The following is a 9609-nucleotide window of genomic DNA, read 5'->3' on the forward strand; positions in this document are numbered from 1 at the left end:
CTGTAATCCTACTATTGATTTCCCCTCGTAAATCCGCAACAGTCACAAAGGGTACATGTACATGACATGTATATGAGGGGTCCGCGTCAATATGCCGACGGGACGGTATGCCGACAAACTAAACCTAACCCTAACCCTAAACCTTACCTCAGTAACTGTGACGAATAACTAAACTGCCGACGCTACTCGGAACAATGGACCGGCGGAACAATAGGCGGACTCCGTACATGAGGTGGTGGAATGTGATAGAATAACAATTTTCCAATTTTAAGACAACTGATGTAAGTACAAAATAAGACAGCAGAAACTACATTTTCAGACCAACAGACAGACAGAATAGTAGGCTATTATATACTCTGTGATATGCTATTATTGTCTCCACCAGCCGAAGGCTGAGGGGAGAGTATGTTTTCCCCTCCGTCCGTCCGTCCGTGCGTCCGTCCGTCCGTGTGTCCGTGTGTCCGTCCGTGTGTGTGTCCTCGCAGTTTGTGTGCAGCTAATCTCAGTCGCCGTTGGCCCGGTCGCTGCCAAAGTGAGCACACACATTCCCTGGATGCCAATCTAGAACCTCTGCCCTAAATTTTTCAAATGGGCTTTTTCTAGCGCCACCTAGTGGCCGATGTTCGCAAGACACATTTCTGTGCACTACTCTTACAGATTTGTTCCAAAAATCCTACAAATCGGTAGGCAGTATCTCGACAGTCATGTGATCGACACGGATCTGTCCGATTTTTCATATTCCATCCTGATTGGCTAAGATTGGCTTCCAAAGTTTGTAGGATTGAGCCGTTTGGAACAAAATGCCTCAAATCCCAAACGCAAAGTGCAATTATCATGAAATCGCGCACACACGTTCCCACTAGGTCGAAGAAGAAATGCCACTTCAAATTTTTGAAATCAGCCTCATGGTGGCGCTATAACAGGCCGATTTGTGGTTTTACCTATAACTCCATCGATCAGTTTCAAACTTTGTAAGCGCATTCCCTAGAGGCCAAGGAAAAACCCTTTACCTGCATTTTTCACATCAGCCTTTTATAGCGCCACCAGGAGGCCGACTTATGTAAAACACAATTTTTCCTATTATTCCTTGAGATTTTATCCAAAAATCATGCAAATCGGTACACAGTATCTCTATAGTCATGTGATCAAGTACGATCCATCTGATTTTCCATATTCCATCTTCATTGGCTAAGATTGGCTTCCAAAGTTTATAGAATCGGGCTGTTTTTTACCTTTTTACATTGGCCTATTATACAGTAGCACCACCAGGACGCACGGCCTGGTGGAGACCTGTGCTCGGAAGAGCACTGCTTCTAGTTTTACATCATTTCCATATACTATATAGGCCTACATAGCATAAAACCTATTGCTCAGCCTCATTCAGTCTAACTGCAAATGCTGCTCAACAGAGATATTCATGGAAATGCAGAATCATCGCAATATGAATTCTCAGTGGATTATGGGAATCCGCTGTACAGTATGTTGCCGTGCGCACAGTGACAAAACGCAACAACAACATAACACCCCCAAGTCCTATTTTAAGTGCTGGCTGATTGACAGCTTCGCTGCTACCATGCTGCAAGTGACAATTAATTTCCGTCCTGAGATGGAAACCGCCCGGAAATAATAACCTGCTCTGTGTGTGGGATTCCACATGAAGATGGAAAACCCTTACAGAGATGGGCTGGAGTTCGAATTCAGTTTGACATTAGGAAGTAACAGTGATAGTTGAATGGAGAACTGAAATAAAACGTCTGATGTGCATAGAGTAGTAGAGAAACCATATTACTTATATCTCACCTGCTGACAACTTTCCTCTCTGTTTTCACTAACCCTCTCTCTCTCTCCCTCATTCACTCACTTATACTGTAAGTGAAGTGCTGCATTCTTTTCGGCTTGCCAATACCAAAGAGCGAAGACATTCACTGCTTATTAAATTGTTTCATAATCAATGCTGTTTCATTTTGATCGCTGAAGAAACAGTAACATTGTTCATTCTAATGCATGAATGGATTTGGAGGCAGGGAATCAGCTTGCGTAAATACAACTAAATAAAGCGGAAATAAAACTAAGGCCACATTCTCATAATATAATTCGGTTTAGTCGTGCGAATGGGAGGAGTGAAGTTGCCACATTTTTGCATATTTAATTGATACGTTTGCCCTCACACTGCACATTATCATCCGAAACAAGGAATCACTGAGTCCACGTCTGTCCACGGGACATACAGTATATCCAAGCTGCATAATAATGCCTCCTCCATCTCCCTGTGTTTATTAATTCTTCAAGTTCAACTCACAATGTAACCACAGGACCCCTGCAAAATTTGCCGCGCAGGCGTTAGCCGATTTATCTGCGGTCGAAGGTCATCAACGAGCGATCACAAAATAAAACCAGCGGAGGGCGGAGGGACTCCCAAAATCTACCAGCAATAAACCAGACAGCAAATACTTTTAATTGCAAGATATGAATAGGCTATCTACGAGAGGAGGACGTCAACGTCTCTCTCTCTCTCTCTCTCTCTCTCTCTCTCTCTCTCTCTCTCTCTCTCTTGTCTCTTGCCCTCCGCTGGCTCCCTCTGCGCTCTGCGCATAACAGCGTTAAGCGTCTCCATTTGGACATGATTTGGCACAGAGAGCGCGCGCGCCAGCAAGGGCGAGAGAGCCACACATCGGCCTATATTTTATTAGGCCTATAGCCTATATATGATATACAAGTGACTCCTGTGGCACTTTCCTTTTATCTAACTGTGAGCAACAACTCCTCACAAATAATACACCATGTGCGATCGAGGGAGCGGTGATCAGAAATCAATGAGGGGAGGAGGCGGCCAGAATCATCAGAAATCTAATGAGAACAGACGGGGGGATTTAACCTTTTATAAATAAATATGGATTTAACCCGCACATGGCTCTGTATAGCCTACCACAATGTTTCATTGCCTGTATTTGAGACGGATGGATTCACACCAACAGGGAAGCGTTTGCGGTAGCGCATCGAAACCACCGTTTTTTTGTGGATTTGCATTCGTTTCTTTTATTCGAAAAAGAATACGGATGCGTCTTCACACATGCCCAACCGTTGTGTATTTTCCAACAATACGTTATAGGATTCGTTTTAATCGTCATAAAACGTGCCTGTGTGAATGTCGCCTAAATAAAGCACAGTCAACCACCTTCAATTTTGGGCCAATCACACAATGGGTGTCATAAGTTAGCTAGTTAGACAATCATGGAGGTGCAATAAGTGCTGAAACAAACTTCAGCGAGGGAATACGTTCATTCGTTTTCTCTGCAATCACATTATCGTTTTCTTATGACCTTGTTATACTTCGATCTTTGCAAAACGTACTGTATGCTGCCAGCCTACTTTATGCTCTCTCTCTCTCGCTGGCCCTCAGGAGACACAGGAGATGTATGACTTGACGGATATGCTGTCTGTCAATCACACACGCACCACACACTTACATGCACAAACGCGTGTGAGCGCCACATACATATGCATGCACACTGCACACTTCACAGAGGTACCTTAAAGGGGGTAGGATAATAAATGCAGTAGTATGTTAAGTGGAGAGAGAAAGAGAGGGAGGAGGTCGATGGTGGAGCAAAGACATGGTTTTCTGGACAGATACTCAATCTATACTCATCACACAACCAGAGAGGGAAAGGATTTGAGGTCAAAGAAAGATGGAGATAATAGATAACAGTGGCAATGTAAATGAGTGTAAAATGTAATCCAATGTGAGTATAATTCAACAGGTTACGCTGTCAAATACAATATGCTTATGTATGATATTTTAAAATACAAGAGGTTTGGGCCGCTGCACGAACCTCATATCGCCGATCTGATTGATTAGCCCATGTATGGAGATCTCTGAAGTCATCAGTATATGCACATACCGGTATATGGGCATCATGCCCCTTTTATGCCCATATATGGAGCTGGCTGTTTTGTTTGCTGATGCCATGATGACACATTGAGGTTAGACAACACACCCCATATTTGGGCGTATCTGCATTGGGAACTCCTTATATGGTTATGGCTGAGTCATGGTGTCATGACATGCTGCACTCTTTTTGGTGACTTTGTTGGAGTAGATCTTTATATAAACATGGTAAAGGTGGATTAGCAGTCATCTTTTGCTTGGATAGGTTAAACGTTTCTGAAATGTTTTGCTTGCGATTGAACAAGTAACATCACTTGCGATGCATTGCAATGAGACCAAATGCACCCGATCTGCAACAGGGTAATTCAGTGTTATTTTAACTCTGAAGGTGTACAAATGTAACCAAATGGACACACAAGGCTCCATTTGGCTACATAGACTATTGGAGTTACAAATAGATAAATTAATACTAAGACACATGACTGTGTGTGTAGGATTCAAACCAAAGCCGGCAGGCCATACTGTATATGCATATGTTTGTCAAAGCTATGTGTTTTTTTTTCTTCAAACAAGGACTGATTAGAAAGACCTAGCCGAACATAGTTCCTAGTGAGAACATTGATTTACAGTACAAATTAAATTCAAATGCACATGACTTTTAAACACACCATTAACTAACATTGACTCAAATGTTCAGTCGCATTTTAATTAATTTGTTGGTTGACATAACAAATAAAGCCATTAGTAGGAAAATGTTCTATGTACAACGTTATGGCTGAATCAGTGAATAGACATTAACATGTACTGACACCGTTATGGTCCTTTAACTACCACAATATTGACAGGGCACAGAGCAAAGAAGCAGAGAAAAAAGGAAAAAAGGAGAAAAGGGAGGTTGAAAAAGAAGGGAGAGCATAAGAGCAGCGCAGGAGATCTGAGGAAGAAAAGAAGGACCGAAGGCTGACACATAAGAGACGATTAAAGAGACGGTAAGGTTGAGAGAGAATGAGAAGAAAGAAGAAGGAAGAAATGGCGAGGGAGTAAAGGGAAGAGAGAGACAGGAGCAAGGAGAGGGAGAGGTGAGAGGAGAGGAAAGACGTGAGGTAGACGAGCGAACAAAAGCAAATGATAAAAGGAAAGAAGGGAGAGGAGAGTATTAGTTATGATGAGAAAGTGAAAGTTAACAGGGGAGATGAGAGGGTGTGATAATGGGGAAAGGGATAGATGGATAGATAGGTGGGAGACTGATGAGAACACAGGACAGAGGACAGGGAATTGGAAGAGAAAAGAGATGAATGAGTGAAGAAAGAGCAGGGCGGACAAGGGGGGGAGAAAGAGAGAGTCAATGAGAGGTCGTAAAATGCCTTTGGGATGATAGTGGTGTTAACTGTATAGTTCCATGTCCCTGTGGAGTCCTGCTGTCGCACCAGGTCATGTCACTGTCTTTTTATAGATGTAGGTGGAAAGTACACACACACACACACACACACACACACACACACACACACACACACACACACACACACACACACACACACACACACACACACACACACACACACACAGGTACACCCATACACTGGGCTTGTACAAACATACAGGTACATGCACGCACGTGCACACACACACAAATAAAGTAGTATAGTGCATATAGAGGCTGTAGGACGTCCTCTCTACACTACAGCATAAGAAGAACTGCAGCCATGCATCCGAGAGAACCACAAATATGACACTATATAATCCTCATCAATATTAATGAAACCCTGGCCGGAGCCATGCATAACATAGCTTGAAAGAATGAAAGAGAGATAGAAGGAAGGAAGGGCGAAAGAGAGAGAGAGAAGGGAGAGAAATGGGTGACAGAGAGGGTGAGAAAGAGGGAACGGGAGAGACTGAGGACGGACGAGGAGTGAAACAGACAAGTGAGGGCAAAGAGCAACAGAGGCAGAAAGGACGAGAAATGGAGGGAGCGTTGTACAAAGGAAGGCAGGAGTTAACATGAGAAAGACTAAACGAGGGTGGAAAGGGTGAAGTCAGGAGGGTCTGGTGCAAGGCGGGCGAGAGAGAGAGAGAGAGAGAGAGAGAGAGAGAGAGAGAGAGAGAGAGAGGGAGAGAGGTGGTTCATAGTAAACATGCCACAGAAATTCTTCCAGTCCTTCAGCCTCATTGAGACACACCCCACACATACAGACAAAAGTCAGTTCACATCAATCGATTCTGTCAGACTAGCTCTTGTGGACAAATACATTTTGAAAGAACATTGTTCACATATTTTACTAATCACGCTTGCTCTACATGGACACGGCATACAGTAGTACATTTTGAAAACTTTTTATAGCTGAAGTATTTTATGAATCACAATTTTATTTTCACACAATCCAATAATAATCTACATACATTTGTTTTGTTTGACATTAAATCCACTTTCCTGACTTGACTGTTTTGTGCCTGTGTGCATGTGCTTTTGTCTAGAGTGCAGCCTTTCCCGCTCATAGATAGTGATTGAATGGAAATTGTACTGAGTGATTTTACTCACACCAGGCCCTCACTGCAGCAGTCCTTTTGTACCCATATATGACTAAGTCTATGTGTGGTCCACACACTGGTCTTACATTTCATTGTCACTGATATACAAACACCGCACACACCAGTGTCTTGTGCAGTTCAACGCTGCAGAGTCAGACTCAGACATTAACACTTTCCCAGCCTGGCCAGAATGGTTGTCTGTTGACTAGCCGGAAATTTCTAATGTTGTATTATGATCTGAGACAGAATATTATGATTATAAACATTAGCGCACCCCCCCTCCTTCTTGGACGGCGCCGTTCTTTATTTTATTTATTTTTTGGTCATAAACTCACCATAAATATCTCGATTTCCATTGGCATATAGTGGGGATTTTGGCCTCCCCACCCGTGCGATTCGCGTGCACGATCCGCGGTGCGGCGGCGTTACCCGATTACGGGCCGATGTAAACAGAATCGCGGCCTGGGGCCTGGATGGAAAATTAGACCGGGGCTTCGTTGAGGCCTCCGATTAATTAATTCATTTTATTAAAAAACCCGGACTAGATCGGGATCGGCACCCCGGAATACGTCGCGCCGCCAACAGTATAGATTGAGTTTTTTTGGGGGGGCTCTAAACTTTATTCTAAACCATTTTCAATGGAATAAATCGTCGGACCATCTAGACTCGGTCGTTGGGAAGCGTAGGACGAGCCAGGACCACCCACATCTCTACAAGCAGCTCAGGGTAAGTAAAATAGCAAAAAAAAACATTGTATTGTATTGAAAAAATCCCGAACTTGTCCGGGATAGGCACAAGAAGGGTTAAATAGACCTCTCTGTAAAGATTTATACTTCATAGTTCATACTATCTCATTGTAGTATACATGTGAAAATCAGTTTGCAGCATGTTCTTCACTTGAAAATAAGTTATATTTGGCCAGTGTATAAATTTGACTCAAAATAAATGCTTTTTTCTGTCAGTCTGTCTCATTATAAACACATCTGTGTATACCAACCTATCCTGTAAGCCTGCATTATGAAATGAATAAAAATAAAAACTCAGCCCACGGGTGTTCCAAGCACGCCGAACCAATTTAGACTGCTCCCATCAACTACATGATAAAAAGGATTACAAGGTGAAAACCCAGAGATTTTCACTCTGTATACTGTGTCATCAACACTTTCACACATTCCCCAAAATCATTTCCCTATGAAACAAGGGGTAGGGCCTACCCATAAACCTTTCTTCAAATACATCTTGGTACACTTGATTTGGTTTGTCCATAACAACTGGCATCAGTGGCGTCAATACTCTATTCGGTATTCATGTGCGAGGGAAAATAACATTGTGCGGTCCAGCAAATCTGTTTTCGGGCCTAGCCAGGCTTTCTGTTGTGTGGAAGACCCGGAGACTTGAGGTGATACAACCATAGAGTTATAATAAGAATAGAGAGGACACCAGAATCCCCGCCCGTCCACTTGCATTGAGTTGCTCACCCAGCGCATGAGGCGTTTTCACCCCTCCTTCTGGCTAGTAAAACCGTGACGTAGTGGGTCTACTGTGACGCATTTTTCGTCATAATTTGTGTTCATGGACGCGCTTCATGAACGCGCGTCAATACAAAGAAGCCTAGACGCGCGTTCATGTGAGTAGACCCAACTGCAGTACCTCAAAACGGCCACCATGTCCATTTGGTTTCAGGGCGCCCCCAGGGTTCTGGGGGCTTGGATACAACCCCTGAGAGGCAATCATTAGCAACCACCGACTCATTGAATTGTTTGGTTGTGCTATAGGAATGCAAATTGCAATTTGCAAGCTGTTCCTATTGGGGGCATCAGTCAAATGGCTAAATTGGTACATCTTATGTGTTATAGTTATTATAGCCTATTTCCCCGAGCTGCTCAAGCGGAGTTGCTCGGCAGCCAGCAGAGGACCGCGGCTGTTCCGGGGAAATCCCATAAGACCTCTTGTTAAACGTGGCGAGTGTGAGACAGAGAGTTCCGGAAAAAAAAAATAACATCCCCAGTAAACATCCCCATGCAACTAGGGACGGGACGATATGACAATGACATGTCATGATTATTGAGGCAAAAATAATTAGCGATTAACAAATTATGCTTAAAATTTTAAATGCCACTTTTGTTAACCACTCGAACCCCCAGCATCCCTATACTGTGGGGAACTTTCGCCTGACAATTATAGCCGATCTACAAGCTCAAAACGCGCTGTGTATAGAGTTGAATAAGAAGCGTACCAAATGCGCTATATACAGGTCTTTTTTTTATCAAGTATAGGGCATTTAATACTGAATTTGCAGCTCAACAAAGGCCAAATCATCCTAGTGTATGATGAAAGACAATTTCACGATAATTAGAAATCTCATAAATATCGTGAGCGTTTTAAAATCACAATAAACATAATAATGATTATCGTCCCATCCCTGGCCTATACATGTAACTAAAGCTTAACACACAGAAACGATCAAGGCACTGTGGAAGAGAACATTACAGCCAAAGGCCCCGTAAGAGGCAATAACATGTCAAATGAGAGGCAGAAAATGGGATAACACGGCAGGAGATAGACATGGAGAAATCTGAGAATGGGGGGAGGGGCAGTAGAGCCGGGGGGCTTGGGAGATGGAGAGGAGGAAAAAAGTAGGAAACGAAGTCAGAGGGCGTTTCCTTATTGACAGGATGGTTATTGGACAGCAAAGAGTGCCTTTGACACCACCATATTAGCCTATTCCCTGATTACTTAGGCTATACTGTTCAACGTGTGATGGGAGGAGGCTGAGACCAGGGACGTGCTGGGCCCCTGATTCAGCCCGGGAAAAAGAGTTGGAGAGGCCCTCATTGCGCGCTATAGAGAGAGATCTCTCTCTATAGCGCTGCTGCTACTCAAAGATTTGCCATTTCAGATCATGACAAGTGACAAGCCAGTGGGCCAATTACTGTACATGAGTTATATTTCATCGTCGTCGGGTGGAAACCGTGTATGTCCAAAACCATTTGTTTTGTATTTATCATTTTAGTGATTTAAACGAGTGAAAACAGCCGATCTACAAGCACACAACGCCTCGCAGCGTGTGGCGTTGTGTGCTTGTAGATCTGCTGTTTTCACTACTTTTGTGCAACGGCCTTGTATGATGAAGCAGGGCTTTACTTTGCGAAAAAAATCATACATTTGAAACTTGGAGATACAAGGTTTCTGCC

The sequence above is a fragment of the Nannobrachium achirus genome (genome assembly GCF_963921795.1).
Source record: "Nannobrachium achirus genome assembly, chromosome: 8".
Taxonomy (NCBI): Eukaryota; Metazoa; Chordata; class Actinopteri; order Myctophiformes; family Myctophidae; genus Nannobrachium; species Nannobrachium achirus.